This window comes from Antennarius striatus, chromosome 8 (genome assembly GCF_040054535.1).
Source record: "Antennarius striatus isolate MH-2024 chromosome 8, ASM4005453v1, whole genome shotgun sequence".
Lineage (NCBI taxonomy): Eukaryota > Metazoa > Chordata > Actinopteri > Lophiiformes > Antennariidae > Antennarius > Antennarius striatus.
In genome coordinates, this window is record NC_090783.1 from 12,085,381 (window position 1) to 12,103,059 (window position 17,679).

Below are 17,679 nucleotides of genomic sequence, written 5' to 3' on the forward strand. Positions count from 1 at the left end.
AAGGATGGAATCTGTTATGGTATGTTGGCACAGATGAGTGAGAGAGCTCTCATACCATGCTAAAATTGTACAATCAAGTATGGGAGTCAGGCAAAATCCCAGCCAAGTGGAAAGAATCAATGATAGTCCCTATACCAAAACCAGGGAAAGACCAGTCAGACCCAGCAAGCTATAGACCCATTGCACCGACATCTCAGCTGGGGAAAGTAATGGAGCGAATGGTTATGGAGTGGCTAAATTGCTATTTGGAGAACAAAAACCTCATGTCACAGTACCAAAGTGGTTTCCGCAAAGGAAGAGGGACTATGGATAATGTATTAGTGTTAGAGTCAGAGTTTTGTGTGGGTTCCTGCCCATGTGGGAATAAAGGGAAATGAGGAGGCAGACATTCTAGCAAAGAAATCATTCAGGCAACAAGACATAGACCTGCAAATCAGATTAAGCAAAGCAGAAGGAAAGGCTCTCATAAAAAAATGCAGTCAGAAACAGTGGCAAGAATACTGGGAGATGGCAGAAACGGGTAGGCATTTATTTTCAATACAGAGACAGGTGGGGGAGGGAAGAAGGATTGTAAGGAACCGGAAGGAGGAAACAACATTAACACGGTTAAGGATCGGGCATACAGGGTTGAATGAAACATTGTACAAAATAGGTAAACACACAGATGGGAAATGTGAACAGTGTGGGGTAACAGAGTCAGTGCAACATGTGTTGATAGAATGTGAGAGATACAAAGAGGAGAGGAAGACCTTGAAGGCAATGATTGAGAAGGATAAGGAATCGTTTAATTTAGGAAACCTGCTAAAAGTTGACAATAGGGAAAGACTGGGGCAGAATGGGTGGCACCATGGACAGATGGTTAATGGACAGAATTTAGGAGGATCCGTCACTAAGGGGTTCTAGTCTGTAACTGCCTAATCTCCTGTTCCAACGTAGACTCAGTGGCGGTAATGCTCCAAACACTAAGGGGTAAACTGCCAATAAACCAAACAGAAGAAGAAGAAGAAGCAGAGATAGATGCGACACAGGGAGTGAGGCAAGCCCACTCGGACCTTTGGGCGGAAAGTTTATTTGTAAAAGAACAAAGACGGGACTATCAACAAAAATGCAGTGATTCTGTGCTGCCAACCTGCACTGTAGACGCCTCCGTCAGTCTGCCCCAGGGCAGCTATGACTCCACACGGAGCTTATCATCAACAAGTATGAATGAGGAGTGAATGAATAATGGATGCTATGTAAAGCGTCTTTGAGTGTCCAGAAAAGCGCTACATAAATCTAATCCATTATTATTATTGTTATTATTATTATTATTTGTATCTTTTAAAAAAAATAATTTTCATATCACCGAAGCAGCTCCAGCCTAAAAAATCATTTAAATGCAAAACATGTTTATGTGACCTATTTGAGACTCAGCCTTATCTTATTTCAGAATTTTATTTATTTTATTTAACTGTATTTGTATTGCATTTTTGAGAAAAGTGTCTGGCCTAATTGGTTTGCTGATGTGCTTGGCCTTTTTTCTTTTGAATTTCATTTATACAGTAAACCACACTTAACCAATAAAAATGTGGATTTCAAATCTTCTCTTCTTGGTGCATTCTATTGATTAGTCATGCACTACAATTTTATAATGTCCTAGAATTCCATTTTTTTATTTGGGGGCCTTTAGCAGGTATGAGATTAAAATGCGATTAATTAGATTAATTAATTACAAATCCTGTAATTATATATATATATATATATATATGTAATATAATGTAAACATTCCTGAGTGTCAGAGAACAGTAATTTACCGATATATATATATATATATATATATATATATATATATATATATATATACACACACACACACACACGCCGGAACATTCACGCTCCCTAGTTACATTAATAGGAATGTAACTTGGGAGTGTGAAGATGTGACCACAGAAGGCAGATTTCTGGAGTTCCAAAGCTTTCTCTGGCTCACCAGGTGGCTGGATGGACCATTTATCCAGTGGCATTTGTAGAAATAGAGGTCCAGTGGCCCAGCGATGAGGGCTACTAGTTTGAGCAGCTTCTTCCCTCTGATGATATCATCAGCTGGATTCAAGGAGGATAAAACATTCCTCAAATCTGCAGGAATGGTGAGCTCCAAAATCTCTGTGACCCGGTTGCCGACAAAGATTTTGAAGCGTCAGGTTTCGGAGTGGATCCATGTAATAGTATAGTATATAGTGGAATCTGTTCAAAGTATGATGTGATTAAGATGAAATGTCAGTTCAGCTTGGAGCAGGTGGGCCAATTGGGCCCCAGAATGGGTGGCACATAATGGGTGAGCTGAAGTTTGGGTGCTACTGTAGAGCAGGCCATGACAAAGGCCAAGTGAGACTGGTCCTGCTCATCAACCTCCCTCAAGTAAGCCACTGAGCCATATGCCTATTTCTGACGCATCACATAAATGTGCACTTCCCTGGTCCTTATTACCTGTTCCCATGGGCTGTAGCAACGTGGGATTTGAATTTGATCAAGGTCAAGCAATTCTCTTTCACATGTATACCAGGCTGACTTGATGACTGATAGAAGGATTGGATCGTCTTACTCCCACTCCTTCCGCCACAGCTGTTGTACCAGGACTTTGGCTCGGGTGATGAAAGGTTTGAGGAAACCGAGAGGGTCGTACTGGTTGGCTAGAACTTTGTAAACATTCCTGAGTGTCAGAGAACAGTAATTTACCGATTGATACCGCTAACCAAGACTGTCTGTAGCACACTGCTAGACCAACCCCAGAGTTCCTTCTTGAGGTTCAGCGCGATTCTCATTGAGCCACAGCTGTGAAGAGGCTGACGTTGCTTCCAGGGGCAGATGTTGGACAACGGTAGTACTGTTGCTTGCCCATTGGCGGATCTCAAACCCGCCTTCCGCCAAAAGGGAGCGCAGATGGTTCAGAAGGGTCTTGGCCTCGAGAGCGGATGGGAGAAATCCGCTCTCAGTCTGTCCTCCAGTCCCATAAAAGGACTGGAGGACAGACTGAAGAATGTCCTCATTACCTGGCTGTGAACTCTTGACATGGCTCTGAGCAGCATATATGACACAGCAAGGACTGGAAGTTGTACCAAAGGGTAAGACTTGCCACTCATAGACCCTAACAGGTGCATCTTTTTCCATATCTCTCCAGAAGAAACAAAGGAGAGGTCTGCCTTCTGGCAAAAGACAGACACAATGCTACCCCCTTTGGGGGTAGAACTGGAAGGAACAGTTACCACACTTAAGCTGGCCAGCTGAGCAGGGTAAGTCTGCTCAGCTAATTCAAGATCAACAGAGGTAAAGGCTTCCTTGATTAAGAATTTCTTAAGGGGGTTATAAGCAGAGGAGATGTCGAATGTCACTTAATTGCCCGCAAGCATTTCAGTGCTTTGACGAAAAGTTCTTAGAGCAACGGACTCTGCCGCCCCATCTAGCTTAAAGTAAGAAGAAGCAGTGACTGGGCAATAGCATTGTCCGTTGGGAACCGTCATCAAGTATGACGTAGGTTTCAAGCTCTTTTCCTCTGTAACTTAAAGGGGTCCTATTATGAAAATCACACTTTTATAGGTCTCTACATATACATAGTGGTCCTCCCTAACCCGACCAACTCCTAGAATCTGGTAAACAAATGCTCCCTACATCAATAGATATTTGGAGTTTTAGTAATTCATGGCCCGAACCGAATCAAAACGATCGGATTGCCACAACACCGTATGTGAGGTAATTTCCTTTTTGTGACATAATTTACGTCACAGACTGCGCTCTGTGATTGATGATATTGATTGGTTGACATGCCCAAGGGCGTGGCAATCCCCAAAGGGAGAGTTAGTTCAGGCTATGGTAGCATTGTGTGGTTGTGTCCTACCTCAGAGCTACACACTGACAAGCTGTTGGACTCAGTTAGCATTTGGCTAACCAGTTAGAGGTCCACTTCAATCATGTGTGTGAGCGTGTGTCTGCATGTGTGGTTTGTGATCACACTATGGTAGCGGTGTGTGGTAACGATCTGGATCAGAGCTACACACTGAAAGTTCCTCATAAACTGTTGGATTAAGCTAGCTTTTGGCTAACTATTTAGTAGTCGGTGTGTGTTCCTCTCCAAGGAACCATCACCTTATCGTGGTGGAGAGATTTGTGTGCCCTAAGGATCCTGGGAGCTATGTTGTCGGGAGTCTTGTACTCCTGGTAGGGTCACCCAAGGCGAACAGGTCTCAGGTGAAGGGCCAGACAAAGAATGGTTCAGAAGATCACATGACAAATCAGAAAGGGAAAAATGTGACCCTGCCCGGAGGAAGCCCGGGGCCCACGTCTGGAGCCAGGCCTGGACGGAGGGGCCCATCAGCGAGGCCGGACTCAGCCCGAAAAGGCAACGTGGATTCTTCCCACCACTGTGGACCCACCACCCGCAGGGCAGACCGATGGGGTTGGGTGCACTGCCATATGGGTGGCAGTGATGACAGGGGGTCACGACGGACCAGACCCGGGCAGCAGAAGTTGGCTTTGGGGACGTGGAATGTCACCTCACTGGCGGGGAAGGAGCTGGAGCTTGTGTTGGAGGTGGAGCCTTACCAGTTGGATCTGGTGGGGCTTACTTCCACGCATAGCCTCGGTTCTGGATCCAAACTCCTGGGTTGGACCTTGTTTTACTCCGGAGTTGCGTCAGGCGTGAGGTGCAGGGCGGGTGTGGGGATACTCACAAGCCCCCGGCTGAGCACCGCTGTGTTGGAGTTTACCTCGGTGGATGAGAGGGTCGCTATCTTACGCCTTAAGGCTGTTGGGGGGAAAACTCTGACTGTTATTTGTGCACATGCTCCAAATATCAGTTCAGAGTATTCGGCCTTCTTGGGGTCCCTAAATGGGGTCCTTGAAGGGATCCCTGCAGAGGACTCCATTGTTCTCCTGGGGGACTTCAATGCACACGTCGGCAATGATGGAGACACTTGGAGGGGCATGATTGAGAGGAATGGCCTCCCTGATCTGAACCCGAGCAGTGTTATGTTGATGGACTTCTGTGCTAGTCACGGATTGTTCATAACTAACACCATGTTCGAACACAAGGATGCTCATAAGTGTACCTGGTACCAGAGCACCCTGGGTCAGAGGTCAATGATTGACCTTGTGATTGTATCATCTGACCTTCGACCGTGATTTTTGGACACTCGGGTGAAGAGAGGGGCAGAGCTGTCAACTGATCACCACCTGGTCCTTCCACAAGTGAAGGAGTTTAAGTATCTTGGGGTCCTGTTCATGAGTGAGGGAACAATGGAGCGTGAGATTGGACAGAGAATTGGGGCAGCAGGAGCAGTATTGCAGTCGCTTTACTGCACTGTTGTCACAAAGACGGAGCTAAGCCGAGAGGCAAAATTCTGCATCTACCGTTCAATCTTCGTTCCTACCCTCACCTATGGTCATGAGCGATGGGTCATGACCGAAAGAACAAGATCGCGGATACAAGCGGCTGAAATGGGCTTTCTCAGATGGATAGTTGGTGTCTCCCTTAGAGATAAGGTGAGAAACACAGCTGTTCACGAGGGGCTCAGAGTAGAGTCGCTGCTCCTTCACATGGAAAGGAGTCAGTTGAGGTGGTTTGGGCATCTGGTGCGGATGTCTTCAGGATCCCTCCCTAGGGAGGTGTTTCTGGCACGTCCAGCTGGGAGGAGACCTCGGGGCAGACCCAGGACCAGGTGGAGGGATTATATCTCAACACTGGCCTGGGAACGCCTTGGGATCTCCCAGTCAGAGCTGGTGGATGTGGCCAGGGAAAGGCAAGTTTGGGGCTCCCTGTTGAAGCTGCTGTCCCCGCGACCCGACTACGGATAAGCGGTGGAAGATGGATGGATGGATGGATATGTGTGTGTGTGTGTGTGTGTGTGTGTGTGTGTGTGTGTGTGTGTGTGTGTGTGTGTGTGTGTGTGTGTGTGTCTGCCTAAGGCTATCCCAGCATCACAGTGAACACATAGCCAGTCACACATTTATTTATTTATTCAGTTTATTTTCTTCTTTCCTGACATGTTATTACAACAGACTTCACTTTCATCAGTGTTTAGACATCAGCAACAACAGCCGAAAAGAAAAAAAGGGTTGACGGGTAGAGGCCATTGGCTTGTAAGGTTCCTGTCCCCTAAATCAACAACATCTCATTACAGCACATTGTCAACCAATTCATACATTGCATGTCACAAATTAATTTCAGTTATTTTATTCTGGTACATTGTTGTTTTGAGAAGAGTCCAAATTTTGTAAATGCTCATTTTGTTATTCCTTTCAAGGATTGTTTCTGGTCAATAGTGTCCTTGTTTACTCAGCATTCCTTTCCTCTCCACTTTTGTAGCAGTCTGTTGAGTCGATCCACTGGGCGTTAAGAAAGTTCTTGAAGACGTTTCGTCTCTCATCCAAGAGACTTCTTAAGTTCAGAGCACACCCCACAGGGTTTATAAGCTGGTACATTATCAGCCACTCTCTGAACTGAAGAAGTCTCTTGGATGAGAGACGAAACATCTTCAAGAACTTTCTTAACATCCAGTGGATTGACTCAACAGCTTTTGGATAACCATGCCCTGGATGACTGAGAACCTACACAGACATTTTTTCAAAGGCAGTTAGAGTTCCCATACTCCTAATTTCATTATCCAGTTTATTCCAAAGTTTGACACCAGTGAACGATAATGAAAATGTTTTTAATGTGGTTCTTGCTTTTATCTGTACAAATGTTGTGTTTTCTCTTAATTGGTAAATGGATTCATTAATCTGTATTTGTGATTGTATATTTTTTTAGGTAAATTATTGGCGGCTTTATAAATAATGAGTCCCCAGTTCGAAGGGAGGGGAGAGCTTGAATTGCACTTATTTCACTAAGAACCAGCTGATGGGGCTGGCCATAACGTTGTTGCAGGGCAGCTAGTGCACGAGTGTAAGGATATGGAGGTGCTTGGTACTGTAGGATGCATCAGGTTAAGTGAAGGTGCTACATTGGAGACAGCAAGATATTCTAGGTGGGGGGCAGACTGGCTTAAACCCTGAATATGTAAAGGGCCCAAGGTGTGAGTGCAAGTCGGAGGTTCAGAAGGCTGGATGATAGAGTGGGACCCCAATGGTCGTGGTGGAGGCTCTGGTGAAGGCAACAAGGATTTAGTTGGCGGAGGGAGAGATGAGCAGCTTGGATCAGGAGGAGACTGCAACCCACGGTGGGGATGTGTGGCTTTGCAACTCATGTTGCTCCAAACAATGGCAAAGTTCCTCCACTAAAGACTGACCAACTTGATAGGAGGAATCACGCTCATGAGTAGGATGGTTGTTGGGGGCTGGAGAAACATCTGTAGTGACCTCAGATGAGATAGTAGAATTTAAGGGAGAGTCTATGGCATTCTGCCAGTTAGTTAAAACTTGAACTGAGGCTGTAAGCTGAATCATCATTCTACAAAGTTCAGTAACATCATTTTGTATGTTTGCTAACTCCCTTTGAGGAGAGTGAGCAGTTGTTAGTTTGCTCTCCTTTGGTTGGCTCTCCATAGTCTGGTAACGAGTTGGAGCTGCTCCAGCTACTCCTTGGCCTTGTGGATCTGCAGGTGGTTGGCTAGCCAGGGATGTTGCATAACTCTAACCAGTATATTGTGTGCTATAGTCAGCTAAATGAGAGGGGGGTAGAGGTTGTCTCCTTGATTTTCTTGGTGCTTCATCCATAGCATTTGTCTTATCCGACTCGAAGGACCATGTAAAATACTTGCTGTACGCTGGTGTTGCAGGTGGGCTGATTGACAAACACTATGGTCATGCGGTCAGGCACAGGGAAACACTCAAGAACGCTTTTGGTAAGCAGATGCATCAATGAGTGAGGCTGACAACAATCAATTCTGTTTTTTTCTAAACAGAACAGAAATGAAGTATAAGCATACATGAAATGTGTAATACAAATGTCTCTATCCAACCACCGAAGAAACAACACAAGGCATTAAAAAATCATTAAAACAGCATAAAGATACCAGTTAGTCAATTCATCTAAACATGGATATCAAAGGGACTCACACTGCCACAAAGACAAACGATCCAGGGATCCACTGCAAGGCAAATGGAAAAGGACCCACACCTGGTCCCAGTCCAATTTATCGATTATCCTGCTTCAAACTCCTCCTACTTTCTGATCCTCCTATCAGTTCCTCCTCTGAGCTTGCTCTTCACAACAATACATGTTTTGCATACTTCCTTATTTTGCTGACATTTTTATCGACAGGCTTTCTGCAAAATGCCACACACTCATGCCAATTTTAGCATCCAGTAGATGTCGTACTAGAGCAAATGAAGCCTCATGAAGCTTCGAACCGCAGTGAACCAATGAAAAGGGATGAAAAGCTTCAATGCTTCATTTGGCTTCATCTGCCCATCACAAACTATACATGGACTTCACAGTTTACTTAATTTTAGAATGTCATAACTGTTCCAAAAAAAGTCCAAACAGCCGGTACGACACTGAAAACGGCAATAATTTCTTTTCTTTTTTTTCTTTTTTTGTCTGCATGTGTTCTCATAGTTTAACCCTATAAAAGGGTGGTCAACTTTTTATGAGATCAATGCTCGTTTTAGTCTTGCAGCAAACTCTTTTATATATTTTAATGCGTGTATGTGACCATCACTGCTCCTCTCTGGGAAATAAGTTTTTCTGACCTTACAGTATACTTTAACCTCTTTTCTAATGAGTCTCACTGATAATTGATAGTTCTCAACTGTAGCAAAGCTATTGTGTTGCTACACAGGGCAATTTAACCAGAGACTCATAGTGTGGGTTATAGGATATGGTCTAATATATTTTCAAGTCTTGAATGAATTGAATGATTTATTCCTATTAATAAAGGCAGGCAGATTAAGGGAAGTAATACAGTTTTTTTTAGAACAATGTCAACGTTGGTCAGCTAGATTTTGGATATTTCTGTTGCTAGGTAAGGCCAAATGAGCCATTTTGAGTAAAGGATCTGGGCCAGACGAGCCGCTTCATGAGTGGTTCCGGACTAGCTCTGTGCCCGGTCAGCCGTTTCTTGAACGGTTCCAGAACGGGTCAGGATGGCTGAGCTGCTTCATGAACGGATCAGGATTGGCTCCGCACCAGATTTGGTTTGGGTCCGCGGGCCTTGTCCATTCTGGGTTTGTCCCGTTGTGCAAGTGGACTCCGTTCCGGGCCAGATTTGTGGAACCGTTGCGGAGACGGTAACGGAAACCTGGGAGGAGTGAAAAGGCTGTCTGGGCTTCATTTGCTCGATAATCATTAATGATGCCCGGACAGCTTCTTCTTCTTCCGGTGGCAAAGAGCCTGAGGCCAGACTATCGTTAAACACTTCTAGCATATCACATGCTAGAATGTCCCACAAGGCTTTATAAATTCGGCCATCAGACCATCGGTGCCCGGAGATCGTCGTCCCTGCATGTTCTGCAGGACAGTGTGGAATTCCTCTAACTCCAGTGGCCGGTCGAGTTGTGAATTTGTCTCGGTGGAGACCTGAGGTAGCTCTGCACAGAACAACCCTAACAGTGGCTGGTTTTCTCGGTATTCACTGTCATACAAAGATGAATAAAAACTCACAGCTCGCCTTCTGATCTGTCCGGGCTCTGTCAGCTCCTGTCAGACAGCATGGAGTGGATCACGTTGGTCTGTCCATGCTCTTCTCCAGGCCGAAGAAGAAGCTAGTGGGAACATCAATCTCGGTGATGTTTTGCACCCTGGATCGGACCAGTGCACCCTGTACTTTAGTATCCAACAGGTCAGCTGTAAGATAAGCTAAAATTTAAATGAAGTATATGTGTGTTTCTAAAGTGTCATACTCTACCTTAGAAGTGCTGCACCCGAATGTACTAACAAACACATCCTGTTCCAGTTAATCATCTACTGCAGACACTTACAACCTTGATGACGATTAGAATGTTCCAACAGAGATAACCACAAGTTAACTCCCGACATGTAGAAAAACATCTTATTGTTCTTGACCTTGTGTGTGATCTAAACTGTTACGACGCCTGCGCGCGTCTATATCTAACCCTGCTCTATCCATTTTTTAATAAAAGAAAGCAGCCGGGTGGGACAGAGTCAGAGTTCGAATTGCACCAAGTCAAGTGCATCTCTTCTGTGTCTCTCCCTGCTGCAGCTGGTAAAACTTTAAAACCTCTCTGGGTGCCTTTGTCTGATGACCCTGGTCTAGCTTAGAACAGTTTTTGAGTGAGTGTTCGAGATTTACACCCAACATCGGCTAAAGCCATTCTTTTGGACATGAGGATTTCAGTACACCTCTGATTTCCTGTGGAAGCGCTTGTCTCTAACTCCACGATCTCAGCCTCCAGGTCTTTCATAGACCGGCAGGTGTCACGTGTGACGTTCAGAGTATACTGTTGGCACAGGAGTTTTATCTCTGTTTTGCCATAGTCCCACCACTAACAAAGAGAGGTAAAATCAGCTTTTCTAAGTCTAAAAGTGCTCCAAAAATAACTTAAGATCTCTCTAAAGCCTCTGTCTAAAGCTAAAGTTGAATTAAAATGCCAGTATGCACTCCTAGGTAAAATATTTCTCATCACAACGCGACATAAAACCAGAGAATGATCAGTAAAAGCAGCTGGCATTATATTACAGTCTTTAAAAACATTGAAATGGTGTTTAAAACAGTAAAAATGATCCAGCCCGGCTAAAGACACCCTACCTTCTGTCAGGTGGGATCGAGTGTACTGTCGGCAGTCTGGATGCATCCTCTTTCACACATCCACTAGGCCATGAGAAGAGACCAGCCATTTCAGAGTGTGTTGGGATGCTGGGTTAGGCTCTGCATGATTACGGTCTAAAATTCTGTCCTCAGTACAGTTAAAATCCCCAACCAGGAGTAAAAAGTCTTCCGAGCCACAGCAATCCAGTCTAGCTTGTATTTTTTCTAAAAAGCTCTTCATCTCTGCACCATTTGTTGGAGCATAAATATTCACAAAAACCAGGGTGCAGTGTTCAAAATGTGCCTCCACCTCCCCTGGCACCCTGTGTCACTGCTCTGCACGGATTACAAGATTCTGTCCAAGGTTTTGGCTACCAGACTGAGGGAAGCTATGGAGCAGGTCATCCACTGGGATCAAACCTACTGTGTGCCGGCAGGTCCATGGTAGACAATGTCTACCTAATTCGAGATGTTTTGGAGGTTTCCAGATCATTGGGTATAAATGCTGGTCTCGTTTCATTAGATCAGGAAAAAGCATTGAGCACAGCTTCCTCTGGAAAAGTATGGAGAAGTTTGGGTTCAGCATCGAGTTAATTTCAAGATCCGGGTGTTGTACAGTGCCGTTGAGAGTATACTGAAGTTTAACGGCAGTTTGTGTGCCCCCTTCAGGGTGCACCGGGGCATCCGGCAGGGCTGTGCTCTGTCTGGGATGCTCCTATGCACTCTCTCTGGAACCCCTCCATAGAGAGTTAATCCACCAATAGTTTCCATCGACAGTTTGATTTTACCTGGTGTTAGAGAGAGCATTCTTTTATCTGCCTATGCTGATGATGTTGTTGTTCTTATCAAAAACCAAAGGAATGTTGATGTTTTGGTGGGTTTGATAAACTCATTCAATGTTTTAACTGCTGCAAAAGTAAACTGGAGCAAAAGTGAAGCCCTTGCTGTTGGTAAGACAACAACCAGGAAGAACTGGGAGGGCGTCATTGAAAAAATAGAAGGGAAACTTAAAAAATGGAAATGGTTGCTCCCCAGAATGTCGTACAGAGGTCGAGTGTCAGTGATAAACAACCTGGTGGCCTCGCAGCTTGGTCTGTACAGACCCTCCATCAGGGTTTCTAGCTCAAATCCAGACCAAACTTGTTAACTTTTTCTGGGATGGGCTACATTGGGTGACTCAAGGAGTGTTGCTTTTATCAAGAGAGGAGGGGGGACAGGGCCTCATCCACCTGGCTAGTAGAACAGCCACGTTCAGATGACAGTTTATCCAGCGGTTTTTGACCGGACCAGCAGATCTGACGTGGAGAGAGGTGGCCAGCTGCATATTCAAACGTGTGAGTAAGTTGGACCTGGATGCTGCACTGTTTTTAATGGATTCCAAGTTTCTAAAGTTAAATGGCTTGCCTCCGTTTTATCATGGTGTTTTTAAGTCATGAGCCCTATTTAAAAGCAGCCCAGGACAAAACTCTGACTCTCTGTTCTGGTTACTGATGGAACCACTAGTGCATGGAGCCAGGCTGGATGTCTGCAGTGGAGCAACACCTGGGCTGTCTGCAGCGCTTTGCAGAACCAGGACCCTGACCCTCCAGCAGCTGGTGGACAACGCCGGGCCAATGTTGGCGGATGCCCAGGCTGTGAGCTCCCTGCTGAACATCCAGTCCACCAGGGTGGCTCAGAGGGTGCTACAACTGTGGAGGCAAAGACTTTCCGGGAAGGAGAGAAGCCTCCTCCTGGACTATAGTACAGGGACTGTGCCAGACAGCAAAGATTCTTTCCCTGAGGAACACATCAGTCCCCTGTTTGGAGAACTGGAGGGTTCTCTCCTCAGAGATGAATGACAAATCAGCCTGCACATGGCCAACAAAAAAATACTGTACAATGTGCAAAAGTTAGCAACAGAGCACCCACTACCTGGGCCAACAGGATGACGGGAAATGGACCTGACCCACAGTGGAGACTTCTGTACAGACCTCCCCTCAAGAAAAAAACAGCCAACTTCCAGTGGAAAATTTTACATGGTGCCATTGGTTCCAATGCTTTTATCTCTGTTCTTAACCCTGCTGTGTCCAGCCAGTGTCCCTTCTGTCCCCTTCGTGAGACAGTCTTTCATGCTTTTAGTGAGTGTGGGAAACTTGCAGTGCTCTTCACTCTTATAGCGAATGTTTTTAATCTGTTCAGTGAAAATGTTGGTATCAGGAAATTCATTTACGGTGCTGGGTACAATAAATCGAATCAAAGAAAGTGGCAGCTTTTAAATTTTATCTCTGGAGAGGCAAAACTGGCAATTTATGTGACCAGGAAGAGGACCAAATTAATGTCAGGTTCAAGCAACCTAAAACATTTAAAACACAGACACAAAAAGGAGAAGACAACAGTTTATATTTTTTACTTGCGAGGAGAACGGACAGAGATGTGCTCGCTACACATGTCTACCCGCTCTAAACGTATCTCTGCTGAACCCTCTTTTTATTTTCTTGGGGTGGTCCCTGTTTACATTATTTTTCTAAGGGATGGGGGGCAGAGAAACAAAATTAAAACAACACCTGTGGCATGGTGCCATAACAGAGTAATGAAGTCATTCTGTTTACGGCATCATCTATTTCGACGTGGAGCTGCTGAACGTCAGAAAATAGCCGGTTTTCGTCACAGAGGCACGTCCCCCGGATAGACCTCTCCCTGCTCCAATACACCTGATCGTTTGAATGAGGATCAGGTGTGTTGGAGCTCATTATTGATCAGCTCATCATCATCAGTATCAGGTGCTATCTTGGTAGGGGCATCCGTACCGAGTCAGCTGTATGACGGTGAGCTGCCCACAACCGGGCCGTTTCCTGTGCGCTTCCCCGAATGAGTGAGCCGCCAATGCGGAACTGCCCATGTTAAGGGCGGATCTGCCCCGGCGTCGGGTGCTACGTGGGATAACACAATCAACAAATTGTTTGCATGTCCTTGTTCACACACATCTGCTGCTCATCACTGTCACCTTCTCTAAATTACCTGTGGGCAGGTAATTTTTGGAAATCCTAAAAGAGGGCGAGGTGTACTTAGCACCAGTAGAATTGCTAGCATGGTCTGTGTTCTTAATCATAGCAGGCAAAGTTGTGGTGATAAGTCCTTGCCGAAGTTGCTTCTCCATTCAAATAGCAACACAAAAGCTATGCAAGTCGAAAATAACAGTATGGGTTTGCAACAGCATGGATGAAAAGAGTAAAAAATGAAAATTGTTTGCAACACCTGGGAGATCTCTACACCTGTGTCCTGCAGTGTCACATGCTCACTGCTATCAGATGTACACTCAACAAAAATATAAATGCTACACTTTTTTTTGCTCCCATTTTTCATGAGATGAACTTAAAGATCTATAATTCATTCCAGATACACAATATTACCATTTCTCTCAAACATTGTTCACAAATCTGTCTAAATGTGTGATACTGAGCACTTCTGCTTTGCGGAGATAATCCATCCCACCTCACAGGTGTGCCACATCAAGATGCTGATCTGACATCATGATTAGTGCACAGGTGTACCTTATACTGCCCACAATAAAATCCACTCTGAAATGTGCCATTTTGTTAAAAACCACTGTGTTAAAAACAAACAAAAAAATCCCCTAAGTGATATTTTTTAAGACTTTAAATTTAAGGACTTTTCTTAGACTGGCCCCAGCAGTAGAAAAAATGAAATGTTGTTTTTATTCACATTTCCATGTAAGCTGTACAAAAAAGTACAAAGGTGGTCCCTGGGTCAAAATGACCCGGGAGGCAAATAGAGTTGAAATCAAGGTCACAGAGCTATTTACACACCACAGAATGTTACAATGTTTTAGTTGTGTCTCAGATCAATCAGTAGCAGAAGTAAACAAGAAAAATCAGGTGGTCTTCTTGCGGATTGCTGTGCCTTTGATCAGTCTCAGATCAGATCAGTCTCAGATCAGATTAGTAGTAAACGTCAACAAGACAGTAGCAGACATAAACAAGACAAGATAGGCGGCGTTGTCGTAGACGGCAGAGCTCTTTTTTGTGGATTTCAAGGGGCTATAAAGGTGCTGCAGATGAGAGGACCCCGAATTCTCTCTGTGCTGACGCCATTAGTATGCGTTATGACGTTGAAGAGGCTCTAGAGTTGATTTTTCTCATGTCCAGCAAGACAACTCTGATTCAGAAGATGAATGGGAGGATGTTTCAGAAGAAGATGGGGAGGAATATACCCCAGAGCATGATGAATCATCTTCAGAAGAAGAAGAAAACCCTGAAGCTGAAAAAGAGACTTTCCTTTCATAGAATGAAAGGTCCTCTGCAGCATATAACCAACATGGCAGGCATGCAGAACAAAACATCATAAAGATGACCCCAGGACCCACGAGGTATGCCGTTTCTCATGCCCATGACATTGTCTCTACATTCTACCTGTTTATCACACCAGCAATAAAAAAAAAAATCCCAGAGATGACAAATCTGGAGGGTTTTCGCAAATATGGAGACAGCTGGAAAAAGATGGACGAGACTGACCTGCAGGCCTACTTAGGGCTACTAATCTTAGCAGGTGCATGCAGGTCCCGAGGTGAGGCTGCAGCTAGTCTATGGGATGCAGAGAGTGGAAGGTCAATTCCGAGCCACAATGCCACTCAAACTCTTTCACACCTACTCAAGACTGCTACAATTTGATGACCGCGAGTCAAGACCAGCAAGACGTGTGACAGACAAACTTGCAGCCGTAAGAGAGGTCTGGGACAAGTGGGTAGAGCGGCTGCCCTACCTCTACAATCCAGGGCCTGACATAACAGTGGATGAGCAACTTGTTCCATTTAGAGGTAAACTATTTTCTAATTTGTAATAAAAGTGATTTTCACTATTGATTTCTTTGAATGTTTTCTGTGACATTGATACTAATCACTGATGCTATTGTCTTCTGTCCAAAAGTCTCTGTCTTTTCCAGCAGTATATGCCCAGCAAGCCAGCAAAATATGGGATCAAGTCATGGGTGGCTTACGATGCCAAATCAAGTCATGCTTGGAAAATGCAAGTATATACCGGAAAGCCAACCAGTGGATACCCAGAGAAGAACCAGGGGATGCGAGTTGTGCTTCATGTGACAGAGGGACTGAGGGGTTACAATGTGACTTGTGACAATTTCTTTGCCTGATGTCACTTCCTGGTCATCAAAAGTCAGACACACCCCTTCGTGTTTGATGACTCTGTTTGATTTCATTAAGTTTCTCAGTTAATCCACAAATAGTTAACATCAAACAGCAAAATATTCAGAGTTAAGAGTTCAGCGTCAGTTAATGCTTCCAGCAGAAACCTGACCTGGCCAACATTGGTTCCTACACCATTTAGTTCCTACAGGAGGACAACCCGTCAACAATGAATGAATGTGAACTAACAGAGTTTTTTGACAGGTGGTCTATGGTCTACGGTATATTGCTGCTCTAACTTTCAACCTAACCTGAATTGTCTTCAGTGTGTTTAGATCTAAATGAACGTCTCCATGAACATTGTGGGTTTGTTTCCTGCTCAGAAGTTCACAGAGATTTGGAGAAAAGAAGGAGGAAACGCTGTAGACGGCGCCAACAGGATAGAGGAAAAGACCAGATGAAGTCTGACATCACAGCAAACTGGTCACTGAGTCAAATTTGTTTTTATTGTTTATTTCTAGGGTTGAGCCTGGTACTCTTTTCAGATGAGTTTTTTTTTCTTCTTTACTATTGTGATCAAAAGCATTGAATCTCAATTCTGAGGCTGTTCTGTAAATATTAATTCATACATTTAAAAATATTCATATTCCGAGTTCATTAAATACTTTTGTGATGAAAACTTTGATCTGAATCTCAATGTTGAGGCTGTTCTGTACTTTATTCAATAAAACACTGCAGGACATGCCAGCAATCTAGAGAAGTGAGCACACTGCACTGGATCTGCTCGTGTCTCCTCTGCAACATTAAAAGGTCAACTTGTGTCTGTTTGCATCTGTGTGCATAAAATACATCTTTGATGGTTGATTACTTGAATCAAGTATAATAGGAAGCCTGAGAACAGCTAACAGCATCCTCTTGTGGCATGTTTACTGAACTGCAACAAGAACTTCAGAATTAGTTCTTTCAAGAGCAATAAAGAACCGTTCCGTAATTTGCCCTCTGAAGCAAAGTTTAAATGAGTTAATCATATAAAATAAAGCCATTAATGATCTATTAATGACAATGCAATCTACAGGAACAAAAGGGAAATGAGAAAAGCTTCTATAAACTTTCCAGAATTGGAATCCTTTCTTAATCTCCCCAAGGGGAAATTGATTTGTGTTACACTCACTCCGCAGAAGAACAGAGTAAAAAAGGAGACAATGACCGCTCAAGGCTTATTAATGCTATTTAAGTAACATTTGTGTCTTCCCTCATTAGTCAGGCCAACAAAGTCGATTGAGGTTTCAATGTCAGCTACAGCTGGTCTCAGTGTGAAGTCATGTATGACAGAAAGGTTTGTGCTGCGATACATGGAACGTCATTTAGGACCTTTTCCTTTTCCTCCTGCGTGTGTGTCTACACGTGTTTAATTGGTCTGCACTGAATTTTCATATACAGTATATATATATATATATATATATATATATATATATATATATATATATATATATATATATATATATAATATACAGTGCACAGAACCGCAAGAGGACACAAGCCACTGTCTTATTGTGCCGGTCCCAAGCCCGGATAAATACAGAGGGTTGCGTCAGGAAGGGCATCCGGCGTAAAACTTTTGCCAAATCAAAGATGCGAATCAAACCTATGACTTCCATACCGGATCGGTCGAGGCCCGGGTTAACAACGACCGCCATCGGCGCTGTTGACCTACAGGGCGCCGGTGGAAATTGGATTACTGTTGGTCGAAGAAGGAGAGGAGGAAAGTGTGTTCGCTCGAAGAAAGAGAAGAGGAACACCAAGAGTATAGGACTAAGAGTAGGGACGTTGAATGTTGGAACTATGACAGGAAGGGGTAGAGAG

General features: G+C 44.3%; 1 pseudogene; it reads left to right on the top strand.

Annotated features, from left to right (window-relative positions):
• Window positions 1-15,025: 15,025 nt before the first annotated feature.
• LOC137600607 (piggyBac transposable element-derived protein 4-like) overlaps window positions 15,026-17,679 on the top strand; it is a 129,383-nt pseudogene continuing 126,729 nt past the window's right edge.